At 46.5% G+C, this 14,496-nt stretch overlaps 1 protein-coding gene across 2 annotated transcripts in view; it reads right to left on the reverse strand.

The window, feature by feature from the left end:
- The window catches only part of PPP1R1C (protein phosphatase 1 regulatory inhibitor subunit 1C), a 75,630-nt gene that overhangs the window by 35,257 nt on the left and 25,877 nt on the right, over window positions 1-14,496 (reverse strand). The gene's annotated exons all lie outside the window — the stretch shown is intronic.

The following is a 14,496-nucleotide window of genomic DNA, read 5'->3' on the forward strand; positions in this document are numbered from 1 at the left end:
CAAGTGCTTCTTTACTACAGTGATGTGGAGGAAAGCCCACAAAGACTCTTTGCTTTAGGGGTCAGATGGGAGAGATTGTCGGTGGGATCACTGCTTTCTGCCAAAGAAATAGGCTTAGATAACAGTCACCATAGGAGAACAGGAGATTCTCATTCTGGATAATTTGAGTAACTCTCTCTTGTATCCATCACTGATTCCCATATCAGAGTCACTCATACATTGTTTTCCAGTCTGTAGAATACTGAAAATATTATACATGATTTAAAGGTGGTGTAGTTTGGAATACCAGTTGCTGGTGGAGGGGTAAACAAAAGAGCCAGGTTCTTGTCCTCCGCCCTGCTTGTGGGTTTCCCCAGAGGCATCTGGGTAGCTCTGTGGGAAACAGGATGCTGAACTAGAAGGACCTTCAGTCTGATCCAGCAGAGCTTTTCTGATGCTGGTGACCCGCTTGTTTTCCCATCATTCTGCAAAACGTTCTGTTTTTATTTGCCACTCTGACACATGCTGTGTTTCCAGCTCAACTTATTATTTGCCTTCCCTAATTAGCTGCCAAGAATCAAGGCTATTTTTATCATTGGTCCAGAAATACATCCTTTGCTGTAGGAATCTGGAAGCTCTTTCAGAAATTCCAGTGCCTTGCATCTTTTTAAAAAACTAAACATTTTGTTTTCAGAAGAACAAAGAATGAACGTTGTTGACTCCTGTTGGAATGATTCGGTGTGATTCCAAACAACTGGGCTTACTGTTTCTACTTTGTGCTTCAATCGCCTGCACCCAGTCAATTGAGCGGTGGGAGAAAAAGAGTGTGTGTGTGGGGGGGCGATGTCACAAAAACTGTGACATTACTTCTGGGTGGTCACCTGGTAGTGATGTCACAGCCCCTGCCCTGCAACACTCTAGGAACTTCCCCAGTCTCTTGTGTTCTACCAGATGGCAATGATGTCTCAGTGTCCATGACACACCCCCTCCCCAAGCTCCGCCGCCCAAAATTTCCCAGGTTCTTCAGCTGCAGGGCTGGCAAGCCTACAATAAACCCTTACACTAGACAGGAGTAAATAGACCACATTATGTGTATATAGTATCTGGGTGAGAGTGGATTAACTTTTAATTATTATCAATGTTTTCTTTAAAAAACTGAGTTTCCCCAAAACATGTGCAAATGGAAGTCAATGGGCTTACAAGGGGACAACTCCATTTAGGATTACGTTGGGGTGTCCAACCTCCAGGCAGTGGTTGGAGAGCTCCCACTACTACAACTGATCTTCAGGCAACAGAGATCAGTTGACCTGGAGAAAACGGCTGCTTTGCAAGGTGGACTTTATGGCACTATACCCCACTGAAGTCCCTCCCTTCCCCAAATGCCACCCTCCTCAGGCTCCACCCCCAAAATCTCCAGGTATTTTTCAACATGGAGTTGGCAACCCTAGATTACCCTGTAAAAGAACTCTGGCTTAGGAAATTCCTAGAGAGTTGGGAGGGAGCCAGGCCAGTAGCTATGGGGGGGCATATGAGGGCAATGTCCTCACAAATATGCCCAGCCCCCACAGTAGGGGAGGGAGACGGCAGGAGGGGAGGGAGACGGGACGCCTCACTGGGTCTTCCTGTTTCTGGCTGTGGCCGAGCAGGAGGGGAGAGAGGGGCGCAGTCTCGCCAGGTCTTCCCATTCCTGGCTGCGGATGCAGGAAGGCCTGGTGAGGCCACGCAGTGATCCTGGCCAAACAGGTGGGGAGGGAGAGGTGCAGCCTCTGTATGGCCTTGCTGGGTGTTCCTGCTGTGGGAACAGGAAGACCCGGCAAGGCTGCATGATGGTCACCCATCTCCCTCCCCTCCTATGGGAGTCTGAGGGGTGGGGCAACTTGTGAGCTGCCAGTGGCAACGTTAAGTTCACCCCCACCCCCACCAGCAGGTCCAATTCCCCCCCACACCCCAAAAAAGAAGGATTTCTGGCTACAGGGCTGGAGGAAACTCAGCAGGGATGTGATACCACACAGGACAAAGAGATCTCTCTAGTCTAGAGGTCATGGAGACTGGGGGACTCCAGGCCCCACCTTGATATTTTGGCGATTTTTAGAAAGGACTGGCATCACTTCTAGCTCTCCCCGGAAGTGACATCACACCATCAGCCCGATGGCCATTTTTAAACTCTTTCACCCACTGCCACTGGAGTGGTGGATGGAAATAGGAGCTGGGGTGGGGATCCCCCACCCCCACTGGGAGGCTGACAACCCTGATGCCAGTGCAAGGCAACATAGCTATATCTCCTGCCTCTCTTTGCAGACTCCCTGAGATTAGGGCCGTAGCCGAGGGTGGGGCATCAGGGGCAATGCCCCCTCCCCAATCTGCAATGCCCCCGCCCTCGCCCTATCCTGGTAGCCATCCCCTCCAGGGACTCCCTCTGCCTGAGATTAACAGCAGGATGGTAAGGCAAGGTCTCTCAGCAGAGGACAGGATTACTCAGTTTCTCCACCTGTTGGCTCTTTCTTAACTACAATCAGGGCTATTTTGGGGCAGGAACGCACAGGAACGGAGTTCCGGCTGGCTCCCAAGTTGGCCACGCCCAGCAGGAACTCATTAGCATAATAGGCCACACCCAACAGCAGAAACTCATTAGGATTGGCTACATTAGGGGTGTGTGGCCTAACATGCAAAGGAGTTCCTGCTACAAAAAAAGGCCCTGGGTTTTGACAACAAACAAGGTAAACAGAATAAGAAGCAAAAGGTGGGTGTGGCTGGATGACCACACTTCTGGTAACACAGGTGTGTGGCCTAATATGTGAATGAGCTGTGCTATCAGGGGTATGGCTAATATGCTAATGAGTTTCTGCTGTTGGGTGTGGCCTATTATGCTAATGAGATCCTGTTGGGCTTTTTCTACAAAAAGAGCCCTGACTACAATACACTTTTGGTGTTCAGTTTCTGTTTCTCACCCCTGGCTACCTTGGTCTGTTGCCAATTGTCTATACACTGTGCCAGCCAGTTCCTACTTCTGGCTCTTCCTGTCACACCACTGTCATGTTATGTCACTTCCTGTCACATGCTTGCAACTCAGTGGTTTCCATGCTGCCCCTTGGGAGTTAAAGGTTCATCTGAGATCTGGAAAGATTGAAAAGCACTGGTCTGCAAAGTCAGTCCTACAGGACATGCACGAAAATCTCTCATTATATTTTTTCCCCCGCACTGCATAGAAAGAAGTGTAATGGTTTTGTATTAGAGAATTTTTTAGGAAATATTTTATTTGGAATTTCTTCAATGGATGTCTGGCACTGTTTATATTTTAGCTCTCTTGGTAACAGACCTGAAACTACTCCCAGGTTTCTTTACAGTGCTGAAACACACCTCCCTTTCTGACCATTTTTATTTTGGCATTCTGTGTGAAAATGTTAGGTAGTTAATTTTAATTTCCCTGTTTTGTCCTCGCTCTCAATCAGCTTCACTTGCCCTCGGTGATGTCTTCACATACCCAAATCTGACTAGCTAGCTGGGTTTGTGGCATCGTCCTAATCACTGCGTGATTCCTGACTGGGTAATATCACCAACGTGACTAATTCCAGAAACACTTCAGTTTTCCAAGCTGACACCACATATAGGCCCAGGGCAGCTCCTGGAGTGCTCTGCTGAGGCAGCCAGGCCCAGGCCTGGAGACTCTCCTGGCGCCTGCTGCCTCTGCGGCTGGGCAAGGAGCTGTTCCCAGCATCCACCACCTGAGTGCTCTGCTGCAGCACCCAGGTTCAGGGCAGTTGATGGAGTGCTTTGTTGCAGCGCCCAAGCTCAGCACAGCTCACAGTGTGCTCTGTCATGGCGCCTGGGTCCGAGGCAGCTCCTGGAGTGCTCCATCAAGGCAGCCAAGTCCAGAGCAGCTCCTAGAGTGCTCTGCAGCAGCGCCCAGGCCTGGAGCCTCTCCTGACAGCTGCTGTCTCTGTGGCCGGGCAAGGAGTTGCTCCTGGCATCTACCACCACACTGCCACCAGGCAAGGAACCAATCCCTTCATCCATTGTGGCTGACCTGAAGTAGTTCCCCGTGCCACCACCAGTTGAACCAAAAAGTGCGTTCTCTGCACTTGCACAGGGAATGCTACTTTACTTTGGGGGGGAATTTAACCCCCCCCCCGTGTATTTATAATTTTTTTAATCAGATTTTTCTGCAAATCTGGGGAGTGCCCCAGTTTGAAGAGATTTGTTTAGCCTCCACGTGGCCCCGATCTGCAGATTTAGCTATCTGTAGATGGGGCCATGGGTGGCTGACAACATACAGATATCTCACTAGGCAAGTACGTGCCCAGTTTCAATATCCCAATCCAGTTTTTTTTCATTGCTTGCCAGGAACAAGATGAAGCATGGTAGACGGAGATATGGGTGGTTTACTCAGTGTGACCATTCCCTGTACCAGTGTGGTGCATTGGCCACACGCATATGGATTTAGCATTTCCCAGTACCCTCAGTCCTCCATCCTCAATAATTTGTGACACTGAAGATAAAACAGGGGGTGTCAATATTTACACTAGTAATTTTCCCCAGTCTCTATGGTAAAAACCATAGACTATGGTAAAGACACCTAGAGCAGGGGTGGCCAAACTTACACAACAGCCACACAGAATGAACGTCAGATGTTTGAGAGCTGCAAGACATGAACAGATATTACACACACGATTTTATTGAAAAATATGCACATTTGCTTTTTATTAACATGAAATTAGATGGTGTGAAAGAGCCGCAGGCAACTCCCGAGCTGCAGTTTGGCCACCCCTGTCCTAGAGCATCACTTAGAAGTGACATCCCTCTGGAAGTGATGCCACATCCATGTTGCCACTCAAGGAATTTCCCCAATCTGTATGGTAAAGATCCTCACTCAGTAAACACTGTAGAAATAGAAGAAATTCTTAGGGCAGGGGTGTCAAACATGTAGCCCGGGGGCCGGATGAGGCCCCCGGAAGGCTTCTATCAGGCCTGCAGTGGAACTGGCTGTCGTCTGCTTCTTCCAGTTCTGCGGCTGCATCATTGTAGGTTTGCAGCTTACAGATACACACCTGCACAGCATACTCAAGATTGCAACAGCACAGACATTTTGATGCAATAATTCAGAGCAAGAGGTGTCAGTTATCAGGCACTGTTAAATAAACAAAATATTGCAAGAGTGCTAATGTTTTTAAGTTAAAAAAAACCTTTGTGTTTGTGTCCTTTATAAAGTTTATATCTCCGCTCCCTGGCATTACATTTTATGACACACGTGGCCCAGCCCAACAAGGTCTCATTTATGTCAGATCCGTCCCTCATAACAAATGAGTTCGACACCCCTGTCTTAGGGTGTCACCCAAAAGTGATGTCACATCCCCCCAGATCTGCACTCTTCCCAGGCACTGCCCACAAAAACTCCTTGCATTTGCCAGCGCAGGCAACCTTTTGCATATATAAAGAGTATTACGGCTCCATTAAAACCCTACAGTGATTGCTGTGGATTTAGCTAACTGCATTGGGTCCCAAGTATTTATCAGGAAATATTTCTATGTCACAAAAAAATGCTATTCGCAACCAGAAAGTGAAAACTGGAGAGTATCCAGTGCAATACTGATTGTTGCCTTTAGCAATTTATGGTATTCTTATGACAGTTTTGCAAGGAAAAGGAAAAGTTACAATCAAATTAGAATAGAAACCGGCAAGAAATAGTTATGACAAGAACAGTTACCGCAGACGGATCCCGCGCATTGACACCCAAACCTGCACTGGGCTTGCCATGTCTCCTGCTTTGGTGGGAGGCCTGTTGTCTGTCACCAAAAAACAATGATGTCATAGAATCACAGAATCATAGAGTTGGAAGAGACCTCCAGGCAGGGTCATCTAGTCCAACCCCCTGCACAGCACAAGAAATTCACAAATACCTCCCCCCACACACACTCCCAGCGCCCCCTGTTCCATGCCCAGAGGATGACAAAAAAAAACCTCCAGGAACCCTGGGCCAAAGTGGCCTGGAGGAAAATTGCTTCCTGTCCCCAAAGTGGCAATTGGCATTTCTTTAGGTGTGTACATGACTTCTGGGTAAAACTCTGTGCTTTTACCACAATGTTTCCAGCGATTCTGAGAGCTGCCCTTTGTCACTTCCAGGTTTTACCAAGACGTAACACAGCTATGAGGAGCTGCTGTGGCTCAAGTGGTTAAGACGCTGAACTGCAGGCTGTGGAAGGTTGGTAGTTCAGCAGTTCGAGACCCAAGTGTGCCGCATGATGGAGTGAGCTCCCGTCTCTAGTTCCAGCTCCTGCCAACCTAGCAGTTTGAAAGCAAGAAATTGCAAGTAGATAAATAGGTACCACTTCGGTGGGAAGGTAACAGCGTTCCGTGCGCCTTGGTGTTTAGTCATGCCGGCCACATGACCACGGAAAGCTCTTCGGCTTTGAAACGGAGATGAGCACCGCAACCCTAGAGTCGGACTCGACTGGCTTTTGAGCAAGGGAACCTTTACCTTTACCTTAACACAGCTATGTTGAAGATGATACATGCACGATGCACCCCTTCATGACCCTGTCCCCCAGCCCTCCTACCAACCCTAACCCCCACATTTTCTCCCATTACACTCACTGTACTTTGTAGACACGGGAGATCTTTGTGAAAGAAGATGCAGGTGGGAGACATGTTACACCCCTCCCCCACCCCCGGTTAAAAAACAACTTTCTTCAATCCATTAATCCATGTCTAATCCATCATTTCCGCTGCTTCTCAAATGATTGTGTGTGTGTCACTTTCCCTTTCTGTTTTCACCTCTCAAGGAAAACCTTACCACTGAGGTGTGTGTAAATTACATGTTAATTACCACAGAAAACGGAGATACAGCAAAGGGAACGGGAGCACCAGTGTCTGTAAACCCCAGCTTGGTAAAAGTGCCTCATTAAAACAACAATATCCAGCCGCCATTGTAAGAGCAGCTAGAGGCTTTGTTTTATTATTGTACCTGCACTAAATACCTCAAAGTTCCAGAGTAATTTAAATACTAATCAGCATCTAAATTACGGCTTGATCCTTGAGGGAACTTGAATGACAAGACCAGAACAGGAAGCTTTATTAATAACAAAAAAATGCGAAACATCAAGGTAAGACAGGGAATATGTTACTCATGCTTGCATTTTACTCCTTATTAGACATAACACATACGCACACACTCGCCTGGGGGCAAGGATTACGGATCTAGGCCCAGGCTGAAGCAGCCCTGTAGCCAGACATTTTGGGTTGGTGGGGCATGGGAAACTTTTGTGAGGCAGCGGGGGAGGGAGAGGGGGCTTCTCATGCCTGAATTCCAAGCGGTGAAATCACTGCTTGGAGTTCAGGGAAGGCATGCGGCTGCCTCTCTCTCTCCCTCCCTGCGAGATTTAAAGGGCCCTCCAGCTGATCGATGGGCCACGTGCTCCCACCGATCAGCTGGAGGGCCCTTTTAATGTCACAGGAGGGGAGGGAGGGGGAGAGGGGCAGCAGCCATTGTGGGGCATGCTTCACATTTGAGGGGGCAGAGCCCCGAAATGCCCCACTGTAGCTACAGGCCTGGGCTGAAGGCTAATTGATGGCATCACACGGGGAAATTTGAGTTGCCAACTTCCAGGTATGGTTTGGAGGTTTTCTGGAACTACAACTGATCTTCAGACCACATAGATCAGTTCCCCTGGAGAAAATGGCAGCTTTGTAGGGTGGACTCTGTGGCATTCCAACCCAATGAGGTCCTTCCGCTTTCTAAACCCCATGAGAGCCAGTTTGGTGTTGCCTGGGGATCCGTTGTAATAACCGTTGCCTGGAGGCTGGCAACCCTACACCCAGGAGATCTTTGCAGTCCACCCTTGGAGTCTTTACCCTTCTCCCAGCTCTGTTCATAAGCCCCAAATAGCTGAATGCAAACCCACATGATCCAGGGGAAATACTTCTTGGGTCTGGATCTTTTAAGAAGGAACATCTGCATGCACTCTCCTGCTTTCTGATTGATCACAGATAAACCCCTCCTACCCATCGAACCCCTAAAATAGGGACTGGCATGGTGGAGGCTTTTGTTGGCTTTCAGCCACGCACCCTAAAACTAGGGTTGACATCCCCCGATGGGGGTGGGGGTTTACCTGCTTTTGGGGGGCCCAATCTGCCACCGCCCAGCCGGCTGGCAGGGGGGAGCTCCAACCCCCAAACAGTCCCATTTGCACCAATGTGCGTGGCACAATGACGTCACCCAGAGGTAACATCATCGCACAGGGCACATTGTGGGGGGGCACTCTAGCATTTGAGTAAAACTCTATGGTTACCATAGCATTTTCCTCAAATGTGCCCTGCGTGATGACATCCCTTCTGGGTGATGTCATCATGGGGTGCGCACGAAATGAAAAGTCCTGGAGAAGAAGAAGCCTACTCTACCTGAAACTCTTGGCCCACCTTCCAGAAAAGAATATATACCAGAGAATCCCTGTGAATTTAGAGTTAAGGCCAAACTACATGTTCAGGTTTTTAATGAGAACGGTCTGGGTTCCCCAGATCCCAAGCTAAAGGCTTGGTTCAGGCATCATGGGAAATTGTGGTTTATTTGGAGTCCATTGGCGCCTTTAAGACCAGCAAAGGTTTATTCAAAGTATGAGCTTTCATATGCACTCCCTTCTTCAGATACAATGAATTGGAAATAGAAATAACAGTCATACATATAGAGGGTGGGCAGTAAATTAGCACACAGAATAATGATGGTGTTTTAACAGATTAAAAGAATAATAAGCTTAGTGTATTTATTTGATTCCCCACTCCACATGCAGCTGTTGGTGTGACCTTGGGTCAGTCACAAGTTCTCTCAGAGCTGTTCTCTCAAGAGCAGTCCTTGAAGGATTAGAGTCTACGCTCCTAACCACTACACCAAACTGGCAAGCACTGCCTTATGTCTGAATGGAAGCGGGGGGTGGGGGGTGAGGCAAAGGTCAGGGGAGGGAGCAGGCATTCAGTCAATCCTAAAAGAAATCAACCCTAACTGTTCCCTGGAAGGCCAGATACTGAAGCTCAAATATTTTGGCCACCAAATGAGAAGGGAGCACTCACTGGAGAAGACCCAGATGCTGGGAAAGATTGAAGGTCAAAGAAGAAGGGGACGGCAAAGGATGAGATGGTTAGACAGTGTTATTGATGCAACGAACATGAAATTGAGCAGACTCCGGAGCACAACAGAAGAAAGGAAGGCCTGGCGTGATGTGGTCCATGGGGTCGCGAAGAGTCAGACTCGACTGTGTGACTGAACAACAACAAAATGATGTTTACCTTGGAAAGATTTACTAAATGTCTTAGTCATTCACATCACAGTGTTTGCTTGTTTGGTGTTATTTCCTATATGGATAACTGATCCTTGGTTCTCACCACCTGGAGGTTGGCAACTCTATGTTTGTTGTTTTTATGTGTATCTTAACTCTGGTTTTAATTGTTCTAATGATGTGTTTTTGATTGGTTTAAATGCTTTTGAAGAAGTGATTTTATTATGTGTGTTTTTAATTTGTTAGCTGCCTTGGTTGGCCCTTGTGAGGGCAGAGAGGCAGAGTTTACATTGTGTAAAATAAATAAAATAAAACAAGGTTGGAAAGCCCTTGGCTACAAATGCCAGACAGCTTAATTACGGTCATCTTGACATGTGTATGTTTCAGTTATGTACTTCTCACTGTTCCTATATGGCATGGTCTTCCCTATTTAGTAATGCCTGTATCAGAAAAAACCACTAGAACCTGCTGCAAAACCAAGGAAGCATAGGGAGTTTAGCGAACTAATCAGCCTTTTCTTGCAAACTTGGCAGCGTTTCATCTTTCTGTAGCTCCGGCAGTCGCTCTATAGAGAAATTGCTCTACTTCTTGATAAGAAGCACCCAGATGATAACAAAAACAGTCAAACAGGCTTATCGGTCTCTGGCACTCAGTAATAAAGCAGTGCAAGTATTGTAATAGGAAACCATCTATATTGAAACTGATGTGTAAATAATTCCCCGGGATTGCGGAAGGTTGTTTCTATAGTTCTGCTTTGTAAAAAGAATGATGCAATCCGGGAAAGGAGATGAGGTTCAGTAGAAATTTATTGAATGCCTTTCCAGATTAGCTCCATTTCCAAGCACTCTGTGACACACCCAGAGCTGGTCAAAAGCGAACTGCTGGGAGGAAATTACAAAACCAAGCCCCACGGTAGAGATTATGCCTGTGCTGAATGCCTTTCAAATATAAATTTCAATAGTTTTTTTTTAATTGGTACTTTCATAGGGTTCAACGCTGAGCACAAAACTACCAGCAAGAATCTGTTTCAAGAATTTCGCAAGGCATTAACTTGGCCTGCATCCAACCAATGATGAATGGCCCCTGTTGTACTGGTTCGAATGTCAGTATCATGGAATCAATGGTTTTGATTACTTTGGTGAGCTCTGCAAATGGAAGTAGGGTTTTCAACTCTGGGCTGGGAGATACCTGGAGATTTTAGGGGCGGAGCCTGGGGAAGGCGGGGTTTGCAGAGAGGAGGGACCTTATTGGTATACAATGCCATGGAGTCCACCCTCCAAAGCAGCCATTTTCTCCAGGGGAACTGATCTCTGTCATCCGGGGATCAGCTGTGATAGCAGGAGATCGCCAGGCAGCACCTGGAGGTTGGCAACTCTAAACAGAAGGGACGTCTGCTTTCTCCCCCCCCCCCTCCTGTGTCAGACCTTCAACTCCCAGTACATCATTGCTTCTCAAATAATTAGCTGGGGTGCAAACCATTTATTCAGTGGATGAACTCCACTGTTGATGATATCCAGTAAATATGAAATCTATTGTGTAAATTTCACACATTTAGGCAGGGGATGTAGCAGTACTCAGTAACAATACTATATTTATTCTCAGGTTACATTAAAATTTAGAATTTCCAGGTCCATTTCCTGTAGATGCCTCAATTAGTTACCAGATATTGCCTTACTGAGTTCCTGTGCCATTCCTTTTGAAGTTTCAACGATGAACTCCACTGTTGATGATATCCAGTAAATATGAAATCTATTGTGTAAATTTCACACTTCTGTCATATGCTTTGGAGCAGATTAGACATTTAGGCAGGGGATATAGCAGTACTTAGTAACAATACTATATTTATTCTCAGGTTACATTAAAATTTAGAATTTCCAGGTCCATTTCCTGTATATGCTTGAAGTAGTTACCAGATATTGCCTTATTGAGTTCCTGTGCCATACCTTTTGAAGCTTCAACCTTCAACACATATAGCTGTCTGTTGATGGGAGAGAAGAGGTGAAAGCAGGACTTGTGGTTGGGGTATAACTCATGCTAGCCTGAACTTGTCAGATCTTGGAAGGTAAGCAGGGTCGGCCATGGTTAGTACTTGGATGGGGGACCTCCAAGGAATACCAGGGTTGTGACACAGAGGCAGGCAATGGCAAACCACCCCTGAACGACTCTTACCTTGAAAAACCCATGAAATCGCCATGTCAGCTGTCACTTGATGGCAAAAAATAAAATATGAGAACAGCATGGACAGGAAAGGGAGAAGAAGCTACAGTGGGGCGCTGGATTAGTTTTTGCGGCGTTGCTTTTCTAAAATTGGAACTTTCAGTTCTCTGCCCTAAAACTGCAGCCCAAGATGTATGCTCTCTTGAGCATGTCCTGGTTAGAACTTGTATATTTTGGAAATAAACTAACAACATTTTTTTTTAGTTAGAGAAAGAACACCAGGCCCACTGTTCCTGGCTCTCAAAGGGCAAAGCAGAGCTGCTGAGTTACCCTGTTTTCCCGAAAATAAGACCTACCCCCAAAATAATCCCTAGCAGGATTTCTATGCATTTGTGGTATAAACCCTAGTGTGTCGTCTTGAGAAAAAAGAAATATAAGACAGTGTCTTATTTTCAGTGAAACACGGTAGCAGTAGAGCCTGTGTTAGATCTGCACTGTTTCTGCCCTGGCCACGCTTCAGTCCAGCCGGGCCAGCAGTGGCGGGGGCCAAAGGCACGGCCCCTGCAGCCTCCCCCCCCCCAGACCCACATTCTATATCAATCCCAAGTGACCACCCGGACAGCTCCTCTTCCTGCTTCTTAACCAACGCATGCAATCCAAAAACGGCTGTGCCTGCCGCAAACAGAAAAGAGGATGAACTACGCTCCGCCTATCTGCAAATCAAGACGATTCAGGAGACTCGAGCAAGTAAACAGGAGCCATATGCTACGGTAGAAGGAAAAACGATGATTCAGTGGTTTTCCCTAGCAAAAAGGCCTTTGGCAAGGTTCATTTTATATACAGCAGAATTAGAAAGCGGTGTGCCCTTGAGAGAGTGACCCTTGAGAGCGACAGACGTCTTTTTAAAACAATCTCATCTCGTTTTTATTTATTAATTTTAAAATAAGTGTGTGTATTTATTTTAGGTATTAAAATACTTCCAGCGCTTCCTTTCCCACTGCCCATGGCATCTCAAGGAGGACTGCCTGCCCCAGGTTGGTGGATACCGGGAGATCTCCAGCCACCACCTGGAGGCTGGCAACCCTCGTTTCAAGGCGGCTTGAACACCGTTGGCGTATTCACGGCCAAGATCTGTCGTCGGCTCTTTATGCTTATTTTATTTTAAACATTTCCAGGCCACTTTTTGACCCAATTGAAGGAGGAGGAGGAGGAGATTGGATTTATACCCCGCCCTTCACTCGGAGTCTCAGAGTGGCTTACAATCTCCATCCCTTCCTCTTTTCACAGCAGACACCCTGTGAGGTAGGCGGGGCTGAGAGAGCTCTGAGAGAACTGTGACTGACCCAAGGTCATGCCAGCAGCTGCATCTGGAGGAGTGGGGAATCAAACCCGGTTCTCCCAGATTAGAGTCCACACTCCTAACTACTACACCAAACTGGCTCTTGGGGGTACCCAAGGCCGCAAACATTAAAACATTTATGGCATGCAGAAAGAACATAACACCACATGACAGATACTCTAAACCTTATATCATGGGTGCATATGATATATATATATATATATATATACCAAATCTTGTATTTTGCACCATGAGTATATACAATACACTCACAGTCCTTAGGAAAGTTACGCCTTTCTAAGCTTTAATGCATTTAGAAGGGACCGACTCTGCCCTGCCAATTTACTGACTATTCTTATAATAGGTAGTAGAGATTGTGCATATACAGAATTTGTATCTATAGGATCCCAAGTACAATCTTACTTAAGCATGGGAGAGATCTTTACCTAGCAGGTCACTTAATCGACTGGACTAGAGGGTTGTCTCTGTGTGCCATTCCCGTACCTTTATAAGTTAATTCCTATTTTAAATAGCATTATGCTTTATAAATGACAGGAAATGCATCCACAAGAGACTAAAAATTAATACCTCTGATGAATGTTTCCATTGTTTTTCCCCCCTGTATATGACGTCATGGAATAATATGTACATAACAGACCATATCTTATGTAAAGACAAGTAATGATAAAAAAAAATAGACAGTATAAGTTACAGATAATATGCCAATTAGAAGTACTTCCACTTCCTCAGGCAATAAACCACACACTCGCTGATTAAATTTAACAAAAAAACAATAATAATCAGCTAAGGAGGAAATTGGGTGTGGGGAGGGGGGTTGGAGGAAGCGCTGGCGGAGTCCAAACCTCAGTGTTCTTTTAAGCTACTTCTCTGTAACGGATTCAGACTCCACTAGTTCTTGGTTCCATTCCTATAGCAATCCTTGAAAGAGCAAACAAAGGTTCCAACACCATATCCTTGAAAAATTAAATCGACTCTCACCATAAATTGAAGGAAAACACTGAAATATCCTTCATCGTTACTGTATCTGATCTCGGCTGCAGTCACACACACTAAATAATCCACTTCCAATCAACTTTCAGTGCACTTTCCAACTGGATTTTACTCTGTGAACTGGCAAAATCTAGTTGTAAAGTGCACTGAAAGTGGATTGGAAGTGGATTATTTAGTCCTAGGCTGCGGTCACATGGCAAGCTAATTGCAATTTGTTCCCGCTATAAATTTAATCGGAATTATTTTTTCCCGGGTTGGGGTGATCACACATCCCTCCTCGAACTGGAAGCATTGCGTGAGGAGGCTCTGGGCACCGTCTAAATGCAGCCAGCCCCTCTCTCTCCACTGCCCGCTCGCCTGCCAGCCCGTCCGGCACATTTCTTCAGATAGTGTGCATGTGCATGAAAGCATATGCCCAGAATTAAGCAACGTTGGGCTTAAAGGTGCCACTGGACTCAAACTTTGTTCTGTATCCAATCTAGCATTGCTCATCACTGACCTTATCCTGCTCTGCTGCTCTTGGAGTTTCTAAGACCCACTAAGCATCTGCTTTCAGGTACTTTCAGAAACCCAGAGTCTGCCAGAGGCTCAAGCATCCTTGGCCTTTGGCTCATGGCCTGGGTTGAGCTAGGGACGCTGTGAATTTTGCCAAGAATGGGAAAAAACAGCCGCCTGATCTTGACTGGTGACCAGGAGACACCATCTGAACTGTCTGGTGTTAAGCATCCCTAGTCTGAGTGGTGTTAGGAG

This window comes from Gekko japonicus, unplaced genomic scaffold (genome assembly GCF_001447785.1).
Source record: "Gekko japonicus isolate JY-2015 unplaced genomic scaffold, Gekko_japonicus_V1.1 scaffold630, whole genome shotgun sequence".
Classification (NCBI taxonomy): Eukaryota; Metazoa; Chordata; class Lepidosauria; order Squamata; family Gekkonidae; genus Gekko; species Gekko japonicus.